The sequence below is a fragment of the Dermacentor albipictus genome, chromosome 1 (assembly GCF_038994185.2).
Source record: "Dermacentor albipictus isolate Rhodes 1998 colony chromosome 1, USDA_Dalb.pri_finalv2, whole genome shotgun sequence".
Taxonomy (NCBI): Eukaryota; Metazoa; Arthropoda; class Arachnida; order Ixodida; family Ixodidae; genus Dermacentor; species Dermacentor albipictus.
Window position 1 is genome coordinate 393,552,865 of NC_091821.1, and position 13,661 is coordinate 393,566,525.

Sequence of the window (13,661 nt, forward strand, 5' to 3'; positions counted from 1 at the left end):
TCAACGACATTCATTTGTTCTCCCGTGTGTCGGTCAACCACGTTTCCGGGTCACATGTGCAACATTTCGTTTTATGTTCGGCTTAACTGACTTGGAACAATGCTTTGGTACAACTACGCAAACGGTACAGTCAGTTTCTCCAAGCGCAGCCAGGCGTGCTTCACCGTAATACACGCCGTCTATGTTGACGAAGGCACTGACTATGTTCCCTGAGGACCCACCCCGCCGCGCGACCAGTCGTCCCGGTTATTTTAGGCAGTTTTCATTCCTAAGACCCGCTGCGGTAGACCAGTGGCTATGGCACCGTACTCTGCTACAGTCTACTAGAATATTCTAGTACACTGTGTGTCTGCTAAGAACAATGTCGCAGATTCAACGCCGACCGCGGTGACCGCTTACCCATGGAGACGGAATGCAAATATGCGCATGTGTCTGGCATTGGCGCACGTTTCAGAACCCCGAGTGGTCAAAACCATTTCGGGGTCTCCCACTACGACGTGTACGTCTCACAATCAGATCGTGGTTTTGGCACGTAAGACCCCGGAATTTGTGTAAATTAACTACCACGTTTCTCCTCCAGGCACTTTTAGTGATCGGTTTTGAGAAAGGGTATGCCGCTGGACTTGAGCTTATCGCCTGACACCACGAGGCTATCGATTCTTAAGAGAGCACTGGCGTAACCAGGGAATAAAAAGTCGTAGTTTCGCCCGAAAGGCGAAGCATCGATCGTGATAGCAAATCAGTAGACATCTACACCAAGTAAGGATAGTAGTTTTATCGGCTCTATAAACTTGTAAGCGTTCGTTTCCTAACTAAATTAACGAGCGTGGTGTCACGCGTGCGCAAGCAAATATGAGCACATCTTACTCGATGACCGCGGTAACACGCTGTCAAAATGCTGGAGTGAGGAAGCGTGGCAGGAGCAGCAAGGGAATTGACCATCGTGCGGCCTCTCGCTTTATCGCTAAACTAGGCGGCGAAAACACAGCGCGCACGAAGCTATCACAAGTCGAGGCACTCTGTCCCCATCGCAACTCGCTTTCAACGTATGGTCCGCGCTGCGGCTCGCGGCCGCACCATACGCAGCACCCTAAGGAGTAGAACGTAACCCCCTCACTCCCCTCCCCCAGTGCCTTGCGCGCGACGGAAGACGGCGCGCTTTCTCCCCGCTTTCTTCCTTTGCTCGCAGGAGCTTAAGCCGCCATCGTCGGCTCACCCATGCACGCTTTAACTCGCACATACAGCGTACGGCGCGCTGCGACGATGTTATCCCCCTTGGACATTATAAAGAACATCACGGCGCCGGCATAAATGCGCCTGAAGTCTCCATATAATTGCTATCGCAATAAAAGAAACCTTGGCAAAAAGAGACGATGTATTGTGAGCCCAAACGTAAAGCTAATGTTGTTTGAGCCGCGCCGTATTACCGTATGCGACACGAAGCTATAAGCGCATGCTCCACAAACTTTATTTATTATATCAGCACACAGCGAACGCGTTCCCTTTTGCTTCTTACATCTGAATTCCCAAAGCTTTCGTTCCTTTCCTTTTTCTTCCACTTTTTTTCGCAAACGTCCTTTCTGAAGTGTTTCAGTTTGAAATGGAATGTATCCACTATTGAGAAGCACGGGACACAGTTAAACGAAGAAAGATATAATACAGGATGTTTATACAAGAAGGAATGACGGTTTGAACACCAATAATAGCAGGTCAAGCAGACCTATGAAAAAGAATAGGCAATGCGCGTGCATAGAGGCGAATGGGACTGCGTCGTCTATCGTTCGGACAATTCTGGAGCCGTAAAATCCTTGGCATAGCAACAGCAGCCGAGCAATACTCCCTGCGGGATGTAAAGCTCCGATAGGGTGCTTTAGACTTCAAGTCTTCCAAGTAAGGCGCTTTGGGCTTCGTGTTCGGCGAATAAAACGTTTTAAACTTCGTGCAGCGCAGGAGTGGGACAACCGTAGATGCGCACTGGTAGCGAATACACTGATAGGCTTTCTCCCCGTTTTAAAAGCATGTTATTGAAGAGCAACTCCATTTTGAACGGCGCACTTGTTTGCCTGCACTCCGAAGAAAAACTCGGGCACTCAACAGTCTCGTCATATAGCAATGATCCACTTCACGTCATCCTTTATTCAATGCTATCTCGAAGAAACCCGCCTGTCGCCACTACATGTAACATCCACTGGTAGGAAAAGAAATACGTGTTTCGTTTTCTTTTTCTTTTTCACTTATATGCAAAGCGATATAAAACAGGAGAAATATTATATTCTAAGCGTACGAGCGACAGTCGTTTCTTGGAAGGAGGTGGACGTGGAGAACGGAAGAACCGGAATAAGTCACAAATTCAGCTGAGAACAAGTACGTCGAATCTCCTATCGGCTTTGTAGGGACGAAAACGAAACGAAGTCTCGGACTCGAAAGCGGCGTTCCCGTGAAGATCTGTAACGCAATCATGCCGAATTTACGACATTCAAAAGCCTGCATCCTTACATTCCGGGGTATATAAGGCAGCTATGCAGCAACGTGGCTTTATTGATAGCGCAATGTTTTTTTTTTCCTTTAAGTTGACTCAACGAAGCCTAATACAGTAAGCTTCAGTGTGGGAAGTTGCAATATAGCTTGCCTGAAAGTTGCGTTCTCTGTTAAGCGTATTTGTTGCTATACCGCATCTGCATTTTCAATGAAAAACCTTTTCACTTTCTTAGTCATGTCTTTAATATCATAGAAATTAGGAAAAAAAACATCCTACCGTTATAAAACGGAAGTAAAGCCAATTTCTGCAACACCATTTAATAAACAGAAAATACATGGTTGATTCCTTCCTTGCTTTCTTCATCCTTCCCTTCCTAGCTTCCTTCGTTCCTTCATTTATTCATACAAGCTGTGAAAGCTCTTGTTTAAGCTAGCACACATCAGGAGCCAGCAAAAATAAATTGAGAGGTTGTGGGTACAAACAGTCAATATAGATGTTCATGCACCCATGTGCACTTGAACATAGCTTCAGTTTATTAAGTGCATTCAGCTAACACCTATCAGAAGCAATAGCACTGGACAAACATACGGCTTTGTCAGTCAGCAGTTCGAAGGTTTTGCTTCTTTGTTTAAAAACGTTTTTCCATTATATAACAGTACCTAGCTCCACCCGTGTAGGTTGTCCAAAGCGTCCGCCCTCTTCCTCCTAAGGCCTTTCTGTAACCGATCCCCTTATCTACGCAGAATAGCATATAGGTGCCTACATACACGCCGGAAGAGCTCAATAAAGTTCTCTCTCTCTCTCTCTCTCTCTCTCTCTCTCTCTCTCTCTCTCTCTCTCTCCATCTCTATCTCTATCTTACTCTCTCTCTCTTAAATCATCAAAAAAGTGCTTTGAGTGACAAACGTGCTAGCAGTGAAGCTTCAAACGCTAGTTCTGAGAATGCGGGAATGCATGCCACAATGCCAGATTTGAGATGGGCTATGTTACTCGTCCCAGGATGGCTTACCGTTTTTGATACATAAAACCATGACGTGCAAGACATGCTTTCTAGCGGTCTTATGTGACAAAAAAAGCCGCAGTAAACTGCCTTTTTAGGGGTTTCTGGGTTTTATTCTGGAACGTTACTGGTCACACATTTCCCGCACTAAGACCTCCATATCTCCTTTTTACCTTAACAATGTTCAATTAGAATCAGTCATCTCGTACAAATACCTTGGCATTCACATTACCACTAATTTAACCTGGAACATTCATATTGAACATATAGTTAGCAACGCAAACCGCATGTTAGGTTACCTACGTCGTAACTTTCTTAGAGCGCCATCGTCACTTAAACTATTGCTGTATAAAACACTAATACGTTCCAAGCTGGAATACGCATGCTCGATATGGGATCCAAGTCAGGACAAGCTTGTAACGGCACTAGAACTTGTTCAAAATAACTCCGTTAGGTTTATTTTGTGCAACTATAATAGAACTGCTAGTATTACTGCCATGAAGTCTAATCTTGCTCTCCCATCCCTGTCTGCGCGCCGCCAAATTTCCTGACTAACTCTTTTTCATAAGTTGTACTATCATCCTGTTTTGCGCGACCAATTTATCTCTAGGCCTCATTACCGATCCCATCGCATCGATCACAGCCACAAAGTTGGTATTGACATTTGCAACACTAAGCATTTCTTTCACTCCTTTTTGCCCAGGACTAGTCGCGATTGGAATCACCTTCCTTCTGATGCTGTATCTATCACTGATAACCATCACTTCCGAAATCTTCTAGCCAACAATGTATAAACAAGGTATTTGTAATGTTGTTTTTTCATGTTATTGTGCTAATATTTTTACGTAATTTTTCCAATGATATAGCTAACATTGTATAATGAGCGAATATTGTATTTTTTTTGTACGTTTTGCTTGTATATTAACACCACTCCCCTCTGTAATGCCTTTGGCCCTGAGGGTATCATAAATAAATAAATAAATAAATAAAACTGCAGTGTGATTTTGAAGCATGCCGCGGTGGGGGACTCCAGATTTATGTCGAACCCCTGGGAAGCTTGGACGTGCACTTAAACGTAAGTAAATAAGTGTTTATGCATTTTACTTCCATCTAAATAGGATCGCAGCAGCAGTGGTGGAACCCAAGACTTCGAGCTCAACAGCGTAACGTCATTTAAAATGAGTTACAGCGATGGCTACAGTAAGCAAATACCGACACTTCCTCAAAGGCAATCCAAGGTATAAGATACGAACTCTGGTGCCAGCTGAAAAACAAAACCCTTAAGCGCAATAAGCCACAGAGTTCTTTATTCGCTTCCGATTATGCGGTTTTGATGACTTCGTGCATAAATTGGATTTAGTTGGTCTTAGCTTGGGTACGCAACGATGAAACTTCGGTGGAAACGCATGCGTATTTCGTGCTTTTGGTACCACGCACTAAATAAAGTTTCTTTCGCAGCAAAGCTTGAAATAGCCCAAAAGCCATATTGCAATTGTCTGAAAACATAGCTGCTTACACAACATCATTTTGATGGTGTCGACGTAAAAAGAGCTGTAACTAGCTTTCCTCGGCATTGTGCAGCTTTAAAAAAGCGTTTGGAGATCCATGCGGCCGGTAAGCGTTGCTTCGATGACCAGGTGAGGATGAAAGTTGAATAGTGAGAGTACGGGCACGAATTGTTGAGTAGGCAATGATGCTGCGCAAGTTCAAAGCACTTGTACAGCAAACGAAGTACAGTGTTGTAACCTCGCTGTCCTCTTGCAAAAGATGCGGATTCGGATCCAGCAGAAGATGCGGATTGCTTTAAAGCTCATTTGTTATTTTTGTGAAATACTGTTTGCAGTTGTTAAGTACATCGGATTTCCAACGCAGTTTGATCAAATGCGTGACACCCACATACACACGTCACACGGTGATGTGCATAACGATGGATATAAGCTTCTGAAATTGCTCGGGAACGCTCGAGAACGTTATTTGAGGGGACTCTAACCTCCTAAATTGTGTCATCTTCACCGCGGACGACGTGCTGCTGTAGTTCTTCGAAATGTCTACAGTGGCACTCGTCCTCCACTTTCTTAGGTTCGGCTTTACTAGCAATGCTGTGACAGGGGCTTCTTGGTAAGATAGAGACACTCTGCTTCATAGCGTAGACAAAGTACAGGTAAGGTAGGTAACACAGACAACACTATGTTAGTTATCACTCTTTACTATATACATGCCCGCCAAACCAAATCTCTATGTAAATGTCAAAGCAAGAAGGCACAGTCCTTCAAAGTGAGCGCTCCTTTGGTAACAAATTATACACTACTGCTCGAGGTCACCTTTGACAGTCTTTTGTCTGTCGACCTGATTAGTTCAATCTAATTAGTCAATGTTTGCTCCCAATGTTTACAATTAGAAACTACTGCTTAGAAGCCTGCAGCCAGCATTATTAAAACAGCCCCCTGGCTCGCGAAGTTTAGCTGCCAGTGTTCTGGTTGTTTGTATTTCAAGGTGAGCTTTTATGTCCCGAAAGAACCGTGTGCATGGTTGAAGGGGCAGGCAGATGCTTAGTCGACCGCATGTAAGCATAGAGGCCCGTTTTATGTGATACTACAACGTTGGAGTAAGACAGAGAGTAGAATCAACCCTACCGTGGTGCCACATCAGTGTGGCGAAGAGCACTAAAAGAATAACAAGATTAGAGAGACATAAAAAGAATAAACAATCGGAAAGAAAAACGTGCGCAGAGCAGAGAGGAGTGTACAAACAGCGTTTGTGTAAAACAAGTTGAATGCGTCGGTTAGTATAAAGAAAAACTTCTTAAAGTAAAGCAAGTGTGTGGTGAAGTAACGCGATCGACGGTCAAGGACGGTAAACGGCCAGCGAGCAATTACTGAAGTTACTTGTGCATGGTAGCCGTTACTGCGCCTGTTCGAGCTTCGCGACATAACGTACAGTAATGATTGCTCAGAGCGGACGTCAAACGCACCATTTTCAAACGAAAGCTCGTGCCAGGATGTATTAAAGCGTTGAGGTTATTTTTCTTTATTTTCGCCTTAATTACCGCGTGACATAAAGTCGGACTGAATTTACATGTAAGCACAAAGGCCCGTTTCATGCACATATTGCAATAGCGACTTATATAAAATGTGTTGTCCATGAGCCGCGGTTCGTGGTCTTCAGCTTGGTTACTTCTTCGAACCACACAGTTTTTCCTTTCCTCCGTAGGTGTTACGTGAGTATGAGCTGGACCCGATTCGAGTAGTTCGCTACCACTCACAGGCACTATCACATGCACACGCTGGACAACAGGCAGGACTTATATATCTTTAAAAAAACTTCTTTTAAATTTTCTTACGTGTATTACTTCACGAGGGTTGCAATGTGGGCTTGTTGGTAATGCATCTTCAAGGGCAGTATGGTAGCGCGATTCAAAGACGGGACAAAAGAAGACACAAAGGGACACACACAGCGCTGTGTGTGTCCCTTTGTGTCTTCTTTTGTCCCGTCTTTGAATCGCGCTACCATACTCTCCTTGAAGTTGTATTACTTCATTCCGTTCTTCATTTTTTACAACGAAGCTGTATATGGCTAGCCGATTCGTCCGTTCATCCGTCCGTCTGTCGGTCCCCTGCACGCCGAAAACTCCTTCTACGCAATCCCATGCGCACGCGCGGAAAAAAAAAAGGAGGTGCGCGATTGATAGTGACGACGATGGCAGTGACGTCGTTGCTCTCCGTCGCAGCCGAGCACGCGCGCAGCACTTTCTCTCCGACTCCAAAATGGGTAGGCCATGCGTCATACACACTCCTGGGGAGCAGGCAGCTGTCGATCAGCAACGCCGCGAGCAGAACCGGGAACGACCTCGTCTACGCCTAGCCGATGCTGTAGCCCGAGCACATGAACAGGTTCGTCAAGCCGAGCGCAAGAAACAAATGCGTGCCGAGGATCCAATAGCCTACCAAGCCGTCATTTAATGAGTCATTTGGTTTAACCCAGGGATAAACACCGAGGCCGCATGTTTAAGCTTCGCGGGTTAACCATCTGTACGGAGTGCTCGGGCGGCGACTTTTATTTTATTTTCTCCCACCTTTTTTTTCTCCCAGCCACTAAGCCATCACGCCCTGTGCCAGCTACTCTAATACACAGCTCACGGCTTTCTACAACATTGATGCGTAGTTCGGGGCGTTCACTTTTAAGGCAGACATTTGCTGACTGGCAGCAGTGGTAAGTAGCTAAGGTTGGCTCGCTACAACCATAACAAAGCAAGCGAGAAATGACAGGCACGCCTCTGGACATGACAGTCGCGCCTTTGTTTTCACGGATGCCGGAAACTTTTTCTCTTATAAGCAGTTCACCCGCTTTGCCAGGAAGCGACCGTCGGATCGTTTTGTCGAGAGAATCCAAAGAAAAAGAACGCTCAGCTCTGCATGGTCTGTTCACTGTGTCGTCAGCCAGAGGAAAAGTGGGCAAAGAGAGGAAACCAGCGGGACCTGTACTCGACAGGTCGAAGAAGTCGCGAACACTTCGTTTACGTTAGGCGAGCAAGACTGGGGAAACGCTTAGAATGCATGGGGAAGATACGGAGAGGCGTCTACCTCGATAACGGCGAGAAGTGTGCGAAACGAGGCTTACTTATTGTATCATTCTGTCGTTTTGGGAATAAAACTGATCACCGGTTAGCCGTATGAACATTTCTTCTTTAAATATACGTAAACTACTGCTTAGAAACAGTCTTAAGGAGACTGTCGGGGGCTTTAGCCGAAAGCGAGAGATATAACCAAATAGTTAATATTCGAAACACCGAACATTTATCGAATTATTATTAAATGATCATCGTCAGTGTATAAGCACGGCAAAAAAGGGAAAGTTAAAACAGCAAGACGTTAATTTTTCTTGTCCATCCTTAGACTACCCACATCTAACACATAGTCCATGTTTTAATACCGCCGTAGACACCGTACTAATCCCGGGGAGTAGGCATCAGAGGAGTAGGAAAATACCAAACCTTGGATAAGTACTGCTTTGTTAAAAATGATAACACACGCACAAAAAAACGTATCACTTGTTTGTAATATGCAGGAGTGCGGCACTGTTGACTAATTTTAAATAGATACAGAAATAAGGTCACCGCTGAATTAAAGCAAGCAAAAATTAAGTACTATGAACGGTTATTTGCTAAAATAAACAATTACCCCAGGAAAATTTGGAATGAAGTTAGAGACCTAACTTCAACGAAAAGACAGAACGCTGAGATAAACATAGAGACAGCCACTGGTGTGTTGACAGGCCGAGAAGCAGCAGCTGGCTTTGAATGAGTATGTTGTTTCCTGTACCCAACATCCCGACATGGGGGGTGGAGCCATGGCCACACCTGTTGTGAGCGAATTCAGTCTGACTAACTAAGTGATACCTTCACCTGTTACATCTGCTGAGGTTGTGCAACTACTGCTTAAAATAAAGAAACAACGTCTCTGCTGGGTATGACGATGTTAAACCAGTACCACAGCAATATATTGCCGATATAATTGCACCTCTCTTAGTTCACATCATAAACAGAAAGTTTGAAAGTGGTATCTTTCCATATCTCAAAATAGCCTGAGTAATTTACAAAGGAATTGATAAGCAGTTAATGACAAACTACCGGCCGATATCTGTTTCACTTGTTCTATCAAAAGTGTTGGAGAGTGCCCTAAATGTAAGATTACAAAAGTTTTTCAACAAATATAACGTAATCAGTGACCTGCAATATGGTTCCCCCCAAAAAAACCTTGGGAAGCAGCACTTCTTAATATCAATAATAAAATAATAACAAATATTGAAAATAGAATGTACACATTCGGCCTATTTCTAGACCTCAGGAAAGCCTTTGATTCAGTATGCCACAATTTATTAATTAGCAAATTGGATCAGTATGGCATACGAGGTACTGTACTAGAACTTTTACGACATTACTCACATCGTTATCAATATGTCAGCATAAATAATGATGTTTCTTCTTACGCGGAAGTCATAACGGCTGTTCCACAAGTATCATTACATTGACCTCTTTTGTTTATAACTTATATTAGTGACCTGTGTGACATCCCCGAGTCTCCTCAATTAGTTATGCAGACCACACTAACATATTCCTTAAAGCTGCTACTATAACAGAGCTCGAACTGAAAGTTAATACTCACCTGATGAAACTCTCTTGCTGGTTACAACAAAAAAAGTTGCATATTAATTCTTCGAAAGCAAAATATATGATCCTTGCCCCTACTAATAAACCACGTAACTGCAATACAGCTATTCTTTTTTAAGATAGCATGATATAACAGGTAAAATGTCAGAAATTTTTCGGAGTGCACTGGGAAGGTTTGTCCTGGAGCATGCACGTCGACAAAATTGTTACGGAACGAAGTAGAACTGTCTGCTGCTTGTATAGACTGAGCACCCTGGTTCCTCAGTGGTTGCAACAGTCCTTGTGCTACGCACTGTTTTATTCTCAATTAACCTATTGCATAATAATTTGGGGCACTACTTCGTAAAAAATATATATATATAAGTTCATAGTACTGCAAAAAAAGGGCTACGTGCATTCGAGGGATATCGGGGCCTTGTACATAACTTTAGAACCAGGCCATCTTTTATAAAACATTATATGTTATAGGCAATCCAGGTCTATTACTACAAGTTGATGAAATACATTGAACAAAACAAAACACAGTATATGCTGAATGTACCCACCAATATACATTACAGCTTACGGCAACCTAATATGAGAACACATAAAGTAAGAGCCAATTACGGAAAACAACTCGTCACTCACCAGGCACCTACACTGCTAAATCGCCTACGCTATTTTATAACGAAATTATGGAAGGTTCGAATAAATCACACATAACTTTTGTCATTGCAAACAATACTGAGTTTGTCTAATTAGAACTGTAGCATAAATAGCCCGTCTTTTGTTTCATTTGTTTTCCGGTTATAGTTGTTATAAACTAAGTTTACCTTAAGTGTTTTTCTTGAAGACATGCTCTTTCCTTTTTTTTTCTTTTACGGAAGTAATATTTTGTGACCCGACACTCCAGTTGATTTCGGCATGTCTATATGATTTGCGTACGGCCTGCGTGCCGAATTGTTGTAGCTGCTGAAGCCTTTGTCAGGCCACACTTCCTTTAGCTTCTGCTTCCTTTTTGTTTTAAAAAGGAGAAAGAAAATAAATCCATAAATCCAAAGTTTCCAAATCCAAATCCATTTGTTTTCCGGTTATAGTTGTTATAAACTAAGTGTACCTTAAGTGTTTTTCTTGAAGACATGCTCTTTCCTTTTTTTTTTCTTTTACGGAAGTAATATTTTGTGACCCTACACTCCAGTTGATTTCGGCATGTCTATATGATTTGCGTACGGCCTGCGTGCCGAATTGTTGTAGCTGCTGAAGCCTTTGTCAGGCCACATTTCCTTTAGCTTCTGCTTCCTTTTTGTTTTAAAAAGGAGAAAGAAAATAAATCCATAAATCCAATCCATAATGCTCGTGTGACACCGATGCTCATGTGCCCCCAATCTGGTATTGTTATCATGCAGTTAGGCGCTTCATTTCTCTATCGCATTCTATTGCGGAACTTTCTGCTCACTATGCTCTCGGTGGTACTTTGGTGCTCTCGCTTCGCTCGTAAAGCTGTCATTTCATTAAACATTTCGGTTAATTTCAATGCATGCCTTTTATTTAAGTCACGGTGACAAAACAGCATCTTGAATACTATAGTCACTGCCGTATAGGAGGTTAGTTCGGTGCATAGCGTTCTGACATGATTTTGTTGTTGCCTGAAGTTTATGAGCGCCTAAAATAAAGTTTTACCAGACTTGGGCACTTTATTATTACTATTATCACCCGTTTGAAGAGGAGAGAAAGAAAGGGAAAGAAAAGAGGACGCCTCACCACCGCGTGTCACATTACGGTACAAAGTATGAACACTACAGGCGAGAGGCGGGTCCCATGGCTGACAGGAACTCTAGCGCAGCTTTGCGAACCTCGCATCGAGTTGAAGCTCGACCGAGAGCGAGAGGGATTCACGCCTACGACGTCGAGGCCTTTCCAATGCTCCAAGTGATCCACATGCGCGGCTTGCTCACAGCTCAGCAGCAGCTCTCATGCTCCTAGTGGCCTTGTCTCTTGTAACAAGGGCACACATCGCGTTGGGTTAGGGCCCCATGTGTACTATGCACACCTAATTCCTCCTGTAACCTGGAGCAGTGTTCTTATTCTGCATTGAGGAGTTGTGCAACCAGCGTTTCTCGTTCGTCTCCTAATCTAACAAGTGCTGTCTTCCTTGAAGAGCCGATTTTATCTATACGACTAGTAGCATAATGTTAGAACAAATGCCACCAAGAACTTGTACAATATGCTGACAAATGGGGAGGTAGTAAGTGTGACCGTAAATCTCGGACACATTAACTAAGTTTCTCTCAATTTCAGATCAGCTTCGTCTTGAAGTACGCCGCTTCCAACCCGCACTGGAGTCTGCATTAAAAGGTAGGTGCTCAGGAAAACAATCTTCCATCAAGATATCTTAAGCATGAAAACTGAAGCAAAGATTGGAAAGAGTAGATTTTCTAAGCGTGTCTGTACACCATTCACTAAGAATGCTTAAACAGGCTTCAGTAACGAGATTTCCAGTCCTTATTAAAGGTATGGGCGCCCGGACTTGTCTTACATGTTTCCTTGCGTCTGCGCATGCTTCAAATGTTCCTGGAAATGTACACGTAAATGCATGCGTCTGCTACTTTTTATATTCGCTGGGGCGAAGCCTTCTTGCTATTTAAGACCATGCAAGGGGCTTGCGTGTTCTTCTTCCGACCTATATGAGCACTTAATTTGCATTAGCTGTGACGAGAACCGGGAACTGTTATTTTCATTTGCTGAAAGCGTCGCGGCGAAAAAAATTGTTTATGCGGTGCCTGTTATCTGATAAGAGACCTTAAAGTAACTTGTCTCGTGTTATGCGTTTCTTCCGAACACTCACTGGCTCACGCAAGCGTGGGCGTTTAATAACGCGAGTATTCAATAAGACAAAAAATTGACCGCCGGCGCGATGAAAATTACCAGATGGGATCAGGTTTGACCTTTGGCTGCGAGGGTTTTCCTCAATGAAACCTAACACGCTTAGTCATCTCGTGGATCAGCGCACCAAGCCAGCATTAGCTTGATAACTGATGGTTCCGTTACTTCCTGGTTGGCGTTGCTGTGTTGCTTCTGTTCTGCTTGCTAACATCACGCAAACGAGTTGTAACATGGATCGATGTGATGGTGAAATCAGGATCCGAGTGTAGGGTTTCCCCAATTCGTCCGATGTTTCTTGTGCACTTTAGGTGAACGTTTATGGCCGACTAGCGAGCAATATTGTTTTAGTTTTGTGCGATCATGTTCACCGTTTAAATTTTTTGTGCCCGTATTTCCTAATCTTGAAGGCGTAAGAAGAGGCGCTGACGGTTCGCTATTTCTTTCATCTTGCGCTCGGACAGCAACTGGAACATTCTAGGTTACATCAATTTTTCCCCTTGTTTGTATTGCCGTGGCGCAAGAATACTGCAACTGAAATATTTATTTATTATATTATTTATTTAAACTCAACAGAACAATATGTTGCACTGTCCTTTTTTTAACTCTAAACTTTCATATTTCAAATCAAATTGAGAGTAGTAAGTAGGAAGTATTAATGGTTCTCATATAATGACCACTGCGTGAGAACTCCAACTTCCGAAAAGGTGCTCTAGAGCAAACGAATGACATGGGCGCGGGAAAGTGACAAGGAGTTATGATAGTTAGCTTGGCCCTGTAAGCTAAACTCCACAAACGTTCATATATCAGTGCGATCACAGCGATTTTCTACGTGATTCTAGTGGTGATGCTGGGAACATAAAAAGAAGTTTAACCAATGCCTAGCGTTTCTTTTATGTTAACCATATTGACACGGGCCTGGACTCACGCCTGTGATACCAGTTGTGTAATGTGTCATTCACCTCGTTCCTCCCATTATCATCCCTCATTGTGACCCTTTTTCTTCCCCTCTTCCCCTTCCCTTACGTAGAGTAGCAGGCCAGATGCTCCATTATCCGGCCGACCTCTCTACATTTTCCAATCATTAAAATACTTCCTTCTTCTTCATATTTTCATCAGAAAGTAGCCGACAGGCATGTTAGTCTAAAGTGCAGAAG

At 43.4% G+C, this 13,661-nt stretch overlaps 2 protein-coding genes across 2 annotated transcripts in view; both read left to right on the forward strand.

Moving 5' to 3' along the window:
* LOC135914650 (histone deacetylase complex subunit SAP130-like) overlaps positions 1-13,661 on the forward strand; it is a 612,247-nt gene that overhangs the window by 69,396 nt on the left and 529,190 nt on the right. The window lies entirely within an intron of this gene.
* Positions 1-13,661, forward strand: part of LOC135914685 (UPF0764 protein C16orf89 homolog) — a 46,282-nt gene that overhangs the window by 20,684 nt on the left and 11,937 nt on the right. Inside the window, exon 2 of the mRNA XM_070532049.1 lies at positions 11,923-11,979. The gene's annotated coding sequence lies outside the window, so the exon portion shown is untranslated. The remainder of the gene's footprint in view (positions 1-11,922; positions 11,980-13,661) is intronic.